This window comes from Toxorhynchites rutilus, chromosome 3, assembly GCF_029784135.1.
Source record: "Toxorhynchites rutilus septentrionalis strain SRP chromosome 3, ASM2978413v1, whole genome shotgun sequence".
Taxonomy (NCBI): domain Eukaryota; kingdom Metazoa; phylum Arthropoda; class Insecta; order Diptera; family Culicidae; genus Toxorhynchites; species Toxorhynchites rutilus.
In genome coordinates this window covers 79,548,620-79,564,000 of record NC_073746.1, presented here as the reverse complement: position 1 = coordinate 79,564,000, position 15,381 = coordinate 79,548,620, and the positions used below count along the sequence as shown (strand labels likewise).

At 39.0% G+C, this 15,381-nt stretch overlaps 1 protein-coding gene across 1 annotated transcript in view; it reads left to right on the top strand.

Annotated features, from left to right (window-relative positions):
* The window catches only part of LOC129774911 (neural-cadherin-like), a 1,140,595-nt gene that overhangs the window by 53,655 nt on the left and 1,071,559 nt on the right, over nt 1-15,381 (top strand). Inside the window, exon 2 of the mRNA XM_055778980.1 lies at nt 10,377-10,422. The gene's annotated coding sequence lies outside the window, so the exon portion shown is untranslated. The remainder of the gene's footprint in view (nt 1-10,376; nt 10,423-15,381) is intronic.

Genomic DNA, 15,381 nt, shown 5'->3' with positions numbered 1-15,381 from the left:
GATAACGGCATATCATGGTTGGAAATTCAGAAGCACATATTCCAGAGGTTTTTGCCCCGAAATTGTCTTCCCGAAGAGAATATAATTAAATTATCTCCTTTTTGTTGTGTCTTGTTACACGCCGGATGGGATTCTGCCACCACACAGAGGAGGGGGTGGGAGACCGACTCAGCATCCTCGTTAACCGATCCAACAGATCTAAGAATATTCTTTCTCTCTGCCGTGTTGTCGGTCCATTTCCGGGATAATGACGACGATGATAATCTGATACGTTTTATTTTATTATCGGCTTGGATGTTGGGTACGTGTGATCTGGTTTTGTTTCCCCCGACGGATGTATTTACCAACTGGAAATCGTAATAGAACAGGGAGAGGATCATTGGAACCATTACAAAATGGTAGGTTTATCCCTGCCAACACTCGTGCTGCATAAACTTTGGAAAAGCACTGTTTTCATCGGTTGCGATGGAACAATTGTATTCAGGGGAGTCATAAAGTGACTACATTACTTTTCCAGCTATCCCAAGCTGGATTAGTTGAAAGCATTGGGGGAATTGGTGCCGAAGGAATTGAGATACACTCCGGGTGGAAAATGGTGACAGCAGATTCGGACCTGTCCGAAAACACTGGTCTTTCTACGGGACATGCCAACGGTCGAAGTGTGCCACCGCATCCTAGAAGTATGCGAACAAGTTAATTTAGATTAGGAATATTTACTCTCAGCGTCGTATGGTTCCCTCACGATAGCCACCCTTTCTCGGACCAGAAGCTGCATATATGCCACTGGCGCTGGCTGGACAGTATCCTTTGTTTCTTTCCGAGCATCGAAGTCTGGCTACTAGGGGGGGACACTTATAGTATTCCGCCCGAAAAAGCTTCAGCTCGTTGGAGTGAATTGATCGAAATTTTGGCTATGATCCAGCTTCTTCGTGCCAAGCCATTTGTGGACTTGATGTGCAAATTGGAGCACACACGCACAAATACAAACCGTTCACAGCCAATGGACTTAATAGCAGAATATCATATTATAATCTCATCTGTGAACCGTTCCCTATGCTGTCTGGGCTATGATGCCCCGTTAACCCATTCCTATGGCTGATCTCAGGCTGCCCGGGAGCAGTCTGAGCTTAGCTATGATAGAAAATCCATATTTAATCAAAGTAATTATCGAAGTCGCTTCGCTTCCAAAAATTTTGCTGCTACCGGGAGGGCGAGAGCTGGGGGTTTGGTCCGGAAATGAACGCATTTGTGTATCAAATTTTGATTAGTAACCGTGATTATACGCGATATGGACAGCAGCGACAATAAATTTAGTCCTAATTATAAACAAAATTAATTTGAGAATCCGAGCGAGCAAATCCCGCGCCGAATTCGCTACGTCACCGGATCCACCGGGGGTTCTGTGGTCCGTTCCGTCCGACCGGCCGGCCGTTGACGTTTCGAAGCTAAATATTTAATGACGACGCTAATCAGCGTCATGAGTAATGGATGTGGTGGCAGCAGAAGTGCCCCATGCGGAGTGGTTGGATGGAAAAAATAAAGTGGAAATTCAGTGTGTGATGAATTCAATATCGCAAACAGTCACCGATGTCAACAACTTTCGTCGAACTCAGTCTAATTCATATAATTTATTGTTTTTTTTTCGACAAAATCCACATTTGGTCTTTCGAGCATTTCGATTGATCAATTGTATATTCACTATAATATTAATTACGAATTGATTCCAATGAAAATATACACAAAACATGATATCTAGGGAATAAAAAAGGGTGGGTTATATCTATGATATAACCGCAAGGTTGACGTGGGACTACCTTAGATTAGTAATCATTTGTTTGTATTGATTAAATTTTTGATAAAATGGAAAAATTTCCGAATTCAATTGAATTCAATATATTTGCGTTGTGAGTAGAAAGTTTGAACAAATGCCTTGTCTCTAGTGTCTACACGATTTTACCAGGTACCTAAGTTTAGAAGACCGTTTTAGGGAAACGCACTCTATTCTGCACAAAGGCAAGCGAGTACAAATGTACTCGTAGTTTGCATGTATTTGCAATGCCAGTTTCCCCAGACACCTTGGTTTAGAAGTCTTTATAGGTAAACAGATTTCAGTCGGAACAAAAATACTCACGGTCTGCATGAATTTGCAATCCCAATTTCCCTAGACACCTTGGTTCTGAAGCCTGTGTTGAGGAAACATATTTTAGTCGGAACAAAAATGTCCCGACTTGCATGTATTTGCAATGCTAATTCCCCCTCGCTCCAAGGATTTGTAGTCTGTATTAGGGAAACATATTTCAGCCCGAACAAAAATGCCCCCGAGTTGCATGAATTTGCAATGCCAACTTCCCCACACTCCTTGGATTTGAAGTCTGTGTTAGGGAAACACATTTTGGTGGGAACAAAAGCTCCCCCTACTTTCATGTATTTGCAATTAGTGATCCCCGATAATCGTTCGATTAATCGAATACTTCCTAAAAAAACGATTATCAATAGAACGAATACTGCTCAACCAATAATCTAAGCGAACGAATAATTTACGTCGATTAATCGATCCAAACCCACAGAAAAAAAAACGCAGTTTTATCCTGAAATTCAATCATTATCTTTGGTGCTCCCCTAGACTCGTAAACGAAACTCAATGCAGTCAATACGAATTGAGCTTCTTTTGCGAGTTTGGGGGAGCGTAGAAGATGATAACTGATTTTCAGGCGGAATGAACACTTTTTTGATTCCAGATGGCTTTCTAGCAAATGAGAAATATTAGTCTAACTAATTATTTCTCTCAGTGTGACGATTAATCGATAAATCGATTATTTAGGGCGATTAATCGTATCGAATAGCAAACTGCTGAAACGGATTCGATTAGCTGATGAACGATTAATTTCCAAAATCAGGGATCACTATTTGCAATGTCGATTTCTCCAACGCTACTTGGTTTTGAAGTCTGTGTTAGGGAACACATTTCGGAGAGAACAAAAGTCCCCCTACTTTCGTGTATTTGCAATTCCGATTTCCCCAAGGCTGCTTGGTTTTGAAGTCTGTGTTGGGGAAACCGTAAAGCGGGCCAATCGAAACGAGGCAGTTAAGGTGTTTAGATAACGCTTAACATTTTACAGTTATTCAATCATTTATCTAATGAAAAATAGCATTTTATTAATTGCGATAGATGCGTAGAAATATTCCCTATCAATTGATGCAAACATCCTTCCGATCCAGCAGAAAATGTTCGAGTTATAAGCATTCGAAATCTTGCATTTTTTCCTGCATATTCAGTGTTTATGTTTTTATTTTACCCCCCATATATTCCGGAAAGAAATTTCCTCCGACTTGCACTGTGATCACGCGTATTCTCTAGAGCTTGCCACTCAGAATGCATTCAAGGCGTGTTATTTGGCATAGAAATCTCAACTAAGTACAAATAAAAATGACGCAAGTAATACTACGTTGAGACGGCGAAGTTCCTCTAGGAACGTTAGTGCCATTGAAGAAGAAGAATAATATTCCGGTTAGACGTAGTCCCACGTCAAAATTTACTGCTTCGCAAGTCACTGGCTGCAATCCCTCGATTGTCAACATTCCGATGCACTCTCGGAACTGCCATAGTTTTGGTGATGGATGTATAAATGCTAATTTGAGCAACAAAAAAGGCTTCCCACAGAGGACAGGGTGGGCGGAAGAACCCGCCTCTCCTATGAGAAACTAATTAAAATTTCATTAAAAACTGCTCCTTCTTGTTGACTCGGGTTGTGGTAAGCACTCAATTTCCGACATTAGAGCAGCTGTTTGGGATTAAAACATATTCACGTGCAGTGCATAAATTGAACTACCCATAACCGTTGTGGCGAGGAGGGTTTGCGTTTCCCATCTGCCCGATTCCGGGTCGCTCCCCTGGGCCAAGCGACCAGGAGACAGTTTGCAGCGGTTCACTGGATAACGAGGAAACTAGTGTTTCCAATTATTGCAATTAATATTATTCCAATATAATAAGGCGTGAAAGCCATCTCGCTATAGCATGCATGCGCTATCGTGCACTATCGGACTTTGTCCGTATGCTTAATCAATTCGTCCTGTTCGTCCCATTATCGACACCGGGCGCCGGTCATCCGTCGAAGCAGGGTTGTCTGATAAAATGTGACCGCGGTTCGTGGACACATTTTCGTACAAGTGGCAATGTGTTTGGAGAGTGCTAACAAATTAGCAAAAGCAGACACTCCATTGACAAGCTGTGCTAATGTGCATATTTGATTAGGGTCACTAGCTGCATTTATTTCGGCGAGTTGTGTATCGTTATAGCTCCCCGCCGATGTGACGGTGGATAGTGTATATATATTGCATTTGTTTTTCTGTCATTTTTCCAATATTTTATCAACTAAATCAATATTGGGTTTGTCAATATGGCTCCGTTTTGAAGGCCAATTCCAAACTATACAGTAGTGTGAGGTGGAACCATTTCTGAATTCGTGAACTAGTTTTTATTCGTGAAAGGCCTGTGTCTAGAACCACGGACGAAAACTTGATGTAGGGTTTTAAGGGCAATTGTTTTTGAAATAAGTTTAAGCTCTTCAGAAATCAGGGAAAATTCAGAAAAATTTCAAAACTCTGAACTTTAAACGGGTAGTAAGAGTCGTAGTGGTAGCAAACAATTAGAATTAATGATTGATAACACTTTCTTTTTCCAATAGTAAATTGATGGAAAAAAAATCAGATAAATATTCCAACATTCACACGAAAACATTCACTGGTTCGCAAGTTGAAATAGCCAGCCATTATATAGGGTTGGGGAAAAAGAAATGTCGTATTTCGGATCGAAATTTAACGCTTTATTTAACATACTTAAAATTATCCAATTTAAGTCAAATATGCACCGTTTTGTTCGTGAACTTGTTGCCATTTAGAATGCAACTTCATTATCCCCCCCTCGTTGCAGTATCGGGTCCATAAACTCGCAGGTAGTAGAAACGTGAAATATAGTGAATTTCTTGCTTGGTGAACTCTTGAGAAAAGGACAAACACAACACTGTCAAAATGACACTTTTAGCACAGATTGTCGTCTTTAAATAGCCGTATAGTACGACCCGATGCGATAAGTACAACACAAGATATGTTTAAGTGTTGCCATATATTGACAATATACGATATTTCTTTTTCCCCAACCCAATACTTGTCTGAAACATTGCTTTTTTCTCTCTCTATTGTACAGGGTTTTCCATTTCGGGCTTCCGAAAGTATACAGCCCTGCGCTGACAACCGTTTGACATAGCCGTCAACCAAAGCGTCATATCGTTAGTTGAATGTCTGCCATTTTACAATATGGATCGTTTTAGCATCGCACAACGTGTTAATTTTGTTAAATTATGCTATAAAAATGATGAAAAACCGGCAAATGTTTTTCGAGCATTACGGACGGATTTTGGTCGTCATGGACGGCCTACAGAGCACACAATCGCTAATGTAGTGCGTAAATTCGAACAAACTGGATCCGTGGCGGATATTGTGAAACCTGTGCATCATCGTAATGTGCGTTCGGCCGAAAATATTGCTGCTGTTGCTGCTAGTGTGGAGGATGACCCTGAATGTTTCGATTCTACGGCGTGCTCAGCAATTGGGCTTGTCAAACACATCATTGTGGCGAATTTTGCATTTGGACTTGCACCTACATCCATATAAAGTCCAACTGGTACAAAAATTAGAGCGTGGTGACCATGGAATGCGTCGGGCATACGTCGATTGGGTGAACGAACAACAGCAGAAAAATGCTGAATTTTCGCATCAAATTTTCTTCAGCGATGAGGCACATTTCGAGCTCGGTGGCTATGTGAACATCGAAAATTTCCGTATATGGGGCTCAGAAAATCCACACGTGATTGTTGAGAGGCCATTGCAACCGCCAAAAGTCACTGTTTGGTGCGCATTATGGTCTGGTGGAGTCATCGGGCCGTATTTCTTTGAGAATTAGGACGGCGAGACGGTAACTGTGAATGGTGAGCGCTATGGTCGCATGTGAACCGATTTTTTTTGCCACAAATTGAAGATATGGATACGGATGACATGTGGTTTCAGCAGGACGGCACCACGTGCCACACAACACGACCAAACATGGCCATGTTGCGAACGAAATTTGAGGGACGCATAATTTTTCGCGTTTTGGTGATGCCAATTGGCCGTCCAGATCATGCGATTTGAACCCGCTAGACTTTTTTTTGTGGGGTTATGCGAAAGACCGTGTCTATGCCAACTCTCCGAAAACTCTTGAACATTTGAAAGACAACATTCGTGATGTTATGACCGAGATACCGCCCCATATGTGCCGAAAAGTCATCGAAAATTACCTGTTCCGGATCAAGGTGTGCGAGGAAGCCCTAGGTGGACATTTGAATGATGTTGTATTTCATACATAATGGCATAAACCAAACTTTAATTTGAAATAAAAGTTTCATCGAAATTCGAATTCTAAGTGTGTTTTATTTCAATTTACTTTCGGAATTTAAAGTTGAAAAACCCTGTATAATCTGCCCCCGCGTAGGGATCTATGTATATTACAGAACATGTTAATTTATGTTTATGAGTTTTATTTTATTTCAACCGTCCCATATAATGGTTCACTAAAAACTAGAGATGGGCAAACTGTTCACGAACGGTACGAAAGAACAAGTTCGCCGAAAAGAGTAAACGAACGGTCGTTCTTTTTCAAAGAACGGTAGTTCTTCCCACGAACTGATTGCGAGTGATCGGTTTGTGAACGAACTGATTCCGAAAGAACGGTTTGCGAGTGAACTGTTTGAGAGCGAACTGATTGAGAGTGAACTGTTTGTGAACGAACTGTTTGCGAGTGAACTGTGTGGAAAAAAACTGATTGCGAGTGAACTGTTTGAGAACGAACTGACTCAGAACGAATTGTTTGCGAGTGAACTGTATGGGAAAGAACTGTTTGAGAACGAAGTGTTTACGGGCGAACCGTTTGCGAACTAACGAGTGCAGCTGAACTGATTTGCGCTGGACCGAATGGATAAATATAACGAGAACGCTTGTAAGAAAAATAAAACGATATTGTCATTTATGAGCAAAATGTATGTAACGCAGTGTTTATTTTGTTAATGTAAACTCAATTTTGGGTAAAACTTAATTTAGATCTTCGTAGTTTTAAAGGCAAAACTCTATATTTTCAATTTCATGTATTCTATCAATTCCGCGTAGCATTCATATACTTCCTGATTATCAGGAAAAATCTGGGGGAAGCCGGGGTGATTCATGAATTAGGTAAACATAAAATCTTATAGTGAAGGCAAGTTGAGAAAAAAGTTTTTTCGTTGCTTTCAATCCATTGTTTGGCCTATTGCATGTAAGTGTTATCGTGATTGTTTGTATGATTGTTTGTTAGTGAAAATCGGTGCTGCGCACATATTTTGTGCGCATCAAATTATTACATATACTTTTGTCGTTCGATAAACGTCTTTCAAAGAAGAAGCAGCCACAAAACTTCCAAACTATAAATCCCACACGTACACTATCGGCTGGTTCGTCACTTTAACTTCCATTTTTGGAAGAATGTCGGGAGTGAGAATTGAACTCAGGATCTCTGCGTGAGAGGTATGCATGTTACCTGTTACATGGTATACATGTTACCTCCACATTGGAAATTGCAACAAACATTGCTTGTTGTGGTTTACGACAATATCATATCCTATATTAGGCAACAAACTTTATAACAAAAATATCTATCAATTCTATCGAGTGAGCCAGATCTTTTTTCACTCTTCCATTCAGTGGTATCAATACCGGTATCAAGATCAACATTGGATGTTAGCTGGAACCCAACGAACATATGCAGCTTCACAGCTATTCATGTCCTGACATTGATATCGTTAGATTGGATAGGACGCTGTCTAATTTGCATGGATTTTTTTTCTTTTTACGATGCTTCTTCTTCCAAAATCGCAAATTGTATGTAAAAATATGTTTCTCACCAGACAATGCAATATTTAATAATTTGATTCTCAATTTCTTGATGAAACTCAACCTAAGTTCCACCAAATATCAAAATATCAAATATCATTTAGAGAGAAATCCCGTAACGGAATTTTCCAATTTTCACGAAAAATCAGATAATGGTTATCACGATAAAAGGCCAAACAATGGATTGAAAGCAACAAAAAATTTTTCTTCAAATTTGCTTTCCCACTAGAAGATTATTTGTTTACCCAATTTATGAATTTTCTCAGCTTCTCCCGATAAGCAGAAAGTATATCAATATTTATTACAAAATTTAAAAAAAATGTATCAAATTGAAAATTTGAATACGTTTACCTCTGCGATTATTCAAATAACATGAGGCGAACAGTAGTTCTGATTCTTATGAACAAACTTAAAGTTAAAAAATGGACAAATTTCGGATGGCGATGAAAAAAAAACTACAAAATACAATTCAATGAACCTTTTTTCTTAATCCTACGTTTATTGGGCCTTCTACAAAAATGAATCGACGCCCTTATCAGCTCGTTACAGCAGTCTTGGCGAGAACTGTGAAACGACTACGCCCGATAGCAAGGTAGCCTCATCGCCAAACTATCAACAAGTACATGGCTAAAATGGACATTTTTATGCGGAAGCGTCAGTCTAGGTCGCCCATGTCTGAGCAGCAGACGTTCACCTAGGAAGAGCTGACAACAAATCACGGGAGGAGATGGACCGGCTGAATATACAGGTTGTACCGAAGTCCGCTAACCCTCCCAAAGTCCGCTGGCTGCGACCGATAGAAAATTGCCGGGCGAACCACGAACGGACTATCTACTCCAACAATTTTGAGATCAAACAAAGAAGCAGCTGATCGCCAAGGCCTCGAAAGATGTGAAGAACAAGCTGACAAATATGTTCTCATCGATCATGGCTATGGTTCCGGTCAATAACAGTAAGGCTGCCCGGCAGGGCGTTTATCATGTTAAGCCCAGCGTCGGTCCTTAAAGGCGTTGAGCTTTTTGGTAGGGAGGTGCTGACTGACTGGGACAGACAGTCATAAAATAATGGAATAAAAATATATATGTTTTCGGATGTTTTAAAAAATGTGACGACTAAAATGTTCGAATTGCTGACTATTTTCTATCTATATTATAAGTATCTTTGGGAACTGGGACCGACACTGATATTCGCAAATGCTGTTGATGCGCGTTGAATGGAAAATCGGGGCTTAACGTGTTAATATATTTTTAGAAGGCTCAATAAATGTAGCATTCAAGCAAAATTTGGTACATTGAATTATCTTATGTAGATTTTTTTCATCGCCATTTGAAATTTGTCCATTTTTTCAATGCATACGTTATTACATATTATTTTTTATGAAGATACAATGAATCATACATCTTTCTGTGAAATCAACATAAGTGCCAAAATTACCACACATTGAAGCCCATCGTTATTCGCCCAATTGAAAATAAGTTCATAATTGGGAAAAAATAGTTTCTGCACACAGTAATATTCAATTTCATTCATGTAGTGTCAGAATTTTTATGTGCAAAAATTTGCCTTTCTAACCCTTCTTTTCGAATGTGGCAATCGGCTGTATCAAATATTCATTCAAATCATCTCGATAGATTCCAAAGTAGCTCTGTGATGTTGATTTTGGATATAACCATTCTGGCAGCATATGTATGTTGGTCAACGCTCTGCCACAACTCGTTCATTGTTGGCTGTGTGTGGAATTGTGAGCATGAAGCATCTACCGATAGAACGCTATAAACCCCAGCATCATCCGAACACTGAGCGTCTGAGCGAACTGAACCGAACCGGTTCAGTCTGTCCGTGTATGTGCACATGAATAAATTGTTAATATTTATGAAACTATATCAAATTCACTCAATCATCGTTGAAACTGATTCCAAGGATCGACACGCTGATGGCGACGGCAATGACGCTACACTGTCACATGCAACCCGGCGTTGATGGCGTTGATTGGTCTGGTTGCTCGGAATATGTGCAGATTCGCTGGACACTTTGGTGATGCTAATGATGCTTCGGTTGGCAAAGCAGCCGATATGAGATGCAAGATAGGAGATACTTCGCCTTCCCGCTCGGTTCCCTGCTATTCGGCATGGTTACGCCCTGCTGACGCGTTTAGCACCCGAACGGTCGCCGCGGGACGTGGATTCGCACAAGATGTCCGCATGGTGTATTAGTTGTATGCTGCTTCTCAATACCAGATGTTCGAGATTGGCCGTGTTTGACAATAATGCTGGGGATATTGAATATATCACTTTAGCGGACATTCGATATGTTATTTACACATCGAACGGTTCGTTTGTTGATTCCGATGTTGATCTCATTTGTCCAATCATTTGAAATCCAATACTTATCTATTTTCTTTTGCCTATTTCTACTTGCAGATCTGCTATCTATAACTGAGGCTTCAATCAGCTCAATTGAAAACCCGTAAGTATGATCAGTTCCTCAAATCGGAGCTTCGAATGATATTTATCTTGGCACATTGATTTATTATTCATATGGAAAACTGAAAATAGTGCCTTGCCAACAGGAACTTGTCGACGGAAGCAGCTTCATCGCGCTAATGGCCTTCGGCCAATGGGTGTAGAGCTCCACCATTTTCCAGGAAACTGTTCCACCCATAGCTATCTATCCTCCACGAAACTGACTCATAATCGAATTTTCATTCTGCTTGTCCCCGCCGCCGCCAGTTATGAAATAAATATTTATTAATTTAATACACGAAATTATTTATGTTATTATGCAAAAGCTGCCCCCACGACGAGAAGGACAACGGTCCCGGTGGTCCTGTTACGGATCCGGGGCGTACGACGAAACGGCGGCCACGTGCGGCGAGAGTACGTGGGTTTGTGCCAATATTTGCGCGCTATTTAGACCAAACCATTTGCCACATTCAATGGAGATAAATATAGAGAGAGAAACGCGTTTCGTCAACGGGTGCGAGTGCGATTTCGGGGAATCATGTTCGACGACGAGTTGGGGCTGCCAGCGAGCAAATATCGAAATAAGATCCGCTTTCATAAAACATAATATTCATAATGTTTTATGGTCCCACACGATAACGTGCCACCAGCGGCAAATGACAGCTCACTGTGTACTGGAGTATTATATGACTCCCTTTCCTTACGGTCTGAAATATGCGAATACAACCAGGCCGGGCCAAACGAAGCATGGTGGCATCATTATTCCTTCATTTCGCTTGGCGAATAATATTTACAGATACTGAAGTTGCCCGGAGTGAAAGTTGGACAGCCATATCCTGTCCAAATAGCCAGAGTACGTGTGTGCGTGTCTAGCTGCATTTCCTCAGTATGAAATACATATACAGCGATTGTGTGTGCTTTCCCGGCTGCCACGGGTGTGTCGAATCGGTAAGCACAGACTTGCGGGCAGTGATGCACCGGAAGGATGGCGTCGTTACATTACTGGTCCTGCGAAAGTTTGAGCACTCAGAGCTCACTTCGAAATAATTATCAGCAGTAGAGTGCAGCTATATTTTCAGGGTTCGGAAGTTTTCGAAATTTAATTGCACTTTTAATCTCCGCAGAATCTCAACCATGAAAGGTTTTGTGTGTCTCTGTTTGTACTTTGGTTGCAATTGTGGGGCTCACACCAGCGGTGATCCTTTGACCCGGTTAACGTTCTCCACACTGTGTTTAGCCAAAAGGGTGATGTCTGAACACTCGTCATCAAAGTGTTCCTGTAATCATATTTAACAGAGAATGTAGCTGATAAATTTCGTATCTAGGGCAGTAAGCTTTGAGAATTTTTTTAAATATATTTATTTATCAACATAGTCCTCTTGGGCTTAAATAAATTTTTGGTTTTTTAAAATTCACTCCTTTGGCTTCATCATTGCTATTTTCACATTTTATTTTCAAATACAAGGTACTTAAATAATGTAATAAAAGCATGTTATTTGCGCTGTTGTGGGTAAATAACAGACTTTTCAAACTGACTTGGCTCGGTTTTAATGGTTTCCACATCACTTGCCCAACGGGTAATATAGCTCTGTTCTACAGTCAACAGCAGTACCGTATTGTCTGAATTTCCAATTACAGGTCGGACTCGACTATATACAGACTCGATTATATGTGATTCAGTTGTGTACATTTTTGGAATCGATTATACACAGTTTGAAAAAAAATATTTTTTATCATTCAAATATGACTTATTTCAAGAAAAAAATGTAACCTTTCAGCGTTAAGGTGAAATTTAAGTTATAAGCACAGGGGGGGAAAATTGTGATTTTTGAAGATTTGCCTTGAATTTTCACCAGGAATTGTTAATATCGATATTACAGCGAAACAAAGAAAGATAGAAGTCGGGTGTCAAAGAACAAATTGTAGAGTGATTTAAGAGCTTTAATTTATTTGAACGAAACAATCAAGTTGATTATGGATTTTTGGGATAAAATGAATAAATACACATTAAAAATTACTAACTTTTCAATTTTCACTTCCAAAATGTTAATTAATTTCACTAATTTAGATGTTTCACTACTATATCCTTTACTTAATTTTCTCATCTTTCAAATGAAAGAATTGGCTTACGAAGCGTACTTTTTAGTGTGGAGCCAGTTTGAGACACGTAGAAGTTTTTTTCATCAAATATGATCATCTATTATCTCCTGAGAGATTCGGGAAATTTTTTTTTTCATGTGAGAAAGGTGCTTTCTTACTTTAGGGGGATGAATCAAAAATTAAATTCTTCTTTTATTTTCAATAAATGAAAAATATTTGCATAAAATACGAAAAAATACGAAATTGAGTTTTTTGAAAATCGAAAAATCACCCAAGTGGGTTTTCGAAATAAAAAATTGGATGCCAAATGTCTTAAAATTGCATGAAACGTGGAGATCTAGTGGCATCTCGAAAAAGAATTTTTTGTCAAAAATCTGCTTTCCGGGACTTAGTTTTTTTCGGAATACGAAACGAAAAGTATGGTTTAGGGTGCCAATAAAAATAGTTATCTCGATTTTCCATTCGGAATTTGCTACGAAATGTTGATTTGCACGATAACACACCCTATGCAAAATATTAGCTCATTCGGACTTAATTTACTGGTGTCGCAGACGTTAAAATTTGAGTTTTTTGAAAACCGCAAAATCACCGGAAATCGGGGTTCATAAAAAAAAAGTTGATGCCAAATATCTTAAAATTGCATGACACGTTGAGATTTTAAATCGAGGTTTAATTTTTTTTATGCCAAATATCTTTAAATTGTATTACTCGTCGAGATTTACAGTTATCTCAAAATTTTTTTTTTCAAAAATCGTTTTTTCAGACGAAAAATCAACCAATTGCCAAATAAACATTTTTTTTGACAAAAAAAAAAAATTCGAGATAACTGTAAATCTCGACAAGTAATACAATTGAAAGATATTTGGCATAAAAAAAAATTAAACCTCGATTTTCGGTGATTTTCGAAAAAACTCAAATTTTTGTGATACCAGTAAAAGAAGTCCGAATGAGCTCGTATTTTGCAAATCAACATGTCGTAGCAAGTTCGAATGAAAAATCGAGATAACTATTTTTATTGGCACCCAAACCATACTTTTCGTTTCATATTCCGAAAAAACCCCGATTTCCTTTACTCCCCCCTTGGGTGATTTTTCGTTTTTCAAAAAACTCAAACTTTGACCGTTTTGCGCCACTCTCCCTTAAGTCATATGGTATTTTTTCGAGGTGGTGAACATTTTTTATGAGGTAACTTCTTGAAATTAGAGACCATTTTCATTGGCACCCTACTGTATATAATCGAGTCCGCGCTGTAATTACATTATCCATAATTATCCACAATTAAGTTTCGTTGGTCATTAAACAGAGCAATAACAAAATGGTACTATTTCGTGAAATTAATTTGATTTTTGTATAAAATAATTTCTTTTTTCACTTGACTGAATAAAATTAACATACAAATACATATTCATTGTAAAAATCTTAAAATATGTTTTGTCCAAAATTACGATCATAATTTTTGTCACTGACTCAAATTCCGAACTCTTTTGTCTCAAATTCTGAATATCATTTAAATACTAACTTTAACAAATATTTCTGCGTAAAAGATCATTTATTCATCCATTTATAATAGATTCTTACCTTTTCTAGCACTTAACATGAAAACAACAAACAAAATAGTTAAACCAACTACAGAAACTGACAAATTAACATTTTTTTACGGAAATGCTAATGCAAACATTTTTTTTTTTATTTTTTTTTATCTTCGCTTGTTTTACGTCGGCATATTTCCGCCACTTTAGTGCCAATCACCGACATCAGGGAGGCGACTCCACCTGTTCCTACCTATCAGACTCAACAACTCATGAGCCGGGCCAACTTCTTTTACTTCCCGTCCGAAGGAAGACGTAACCAGAGATTTTTCGCATCAGAAAATCCCAACGACGCCAGCTGGGATTGAACCCAGGCCGATCGGATTGTGAAGCTGTTACGCTAACCACACAACCACTGGCGCCGTCCTATGCAAACATTTTATCACTAGACTTTTTCTGCAAATGCCTAGTATTATAAATTAAAGACCGTATCGATATCTGTAAATGATGTTAAAATGGAGCCTATACCCCATAGAATGTAAGGGTTTTCATTAATCAATTATTCATAACATTAAAGTTTAGTCTCTTGCATAAATTTTCGTTCTGCCAGGTCTATTGGAATCACTCTGGGCACTAGGAAGGCAATCTGACTTACCGGTTACCGAAGACGTCTTAGCTGGTCACGATCCCAACCTCAAGTTTCCTCTTTATTAATTTCCCCAAATAAATGATATCACTGTTTGGTTCCGCTATATTTTTTATAGTTTATCTTGAAAGCTGAGTTTTTTTACATCTATATATATAAAAAATTGATTTCTGTATGTCTGTCTGTCTGATTCTTACGGACTTGGAAACTACTGAACCGATCAACATGAAAATTGGTATGCAGGGGTTTTTGGGGTTGAGGAAGGTTTTCGTGATAGTTTGAGACCCCTCCCCCTCTCTAACGGGGGGCTGCCATACAAATTAAACACAAATTTCTACATTACTCGGAAACTAATTAAGCAAATGAAACGAAATTTGGCATATGGAGATTTTAGGGTGCAATAAATGTTTCTATGGTGGTTAGACTCTCCATCCCCCCTCTCTAAGGGTGGGGCTGCCAAACAAATTAAACACAAATTTCTGCATTATTCGAGAATTAATCAAACAAATGAATCCAAATTAGGCATATGGAGGTTTTAGGAAGCAATAAATGTTTCTATGGTGATTAGACTCTCCACCCCCCTCTCTAAGGGGGGCCTGCCATACAAATGAAACACAAATTTCTGCATTACTCGAAAATTAATCAAGCAAATGGAACCAAATTTTGCATGTGGAGGTTTTAGGGTGCA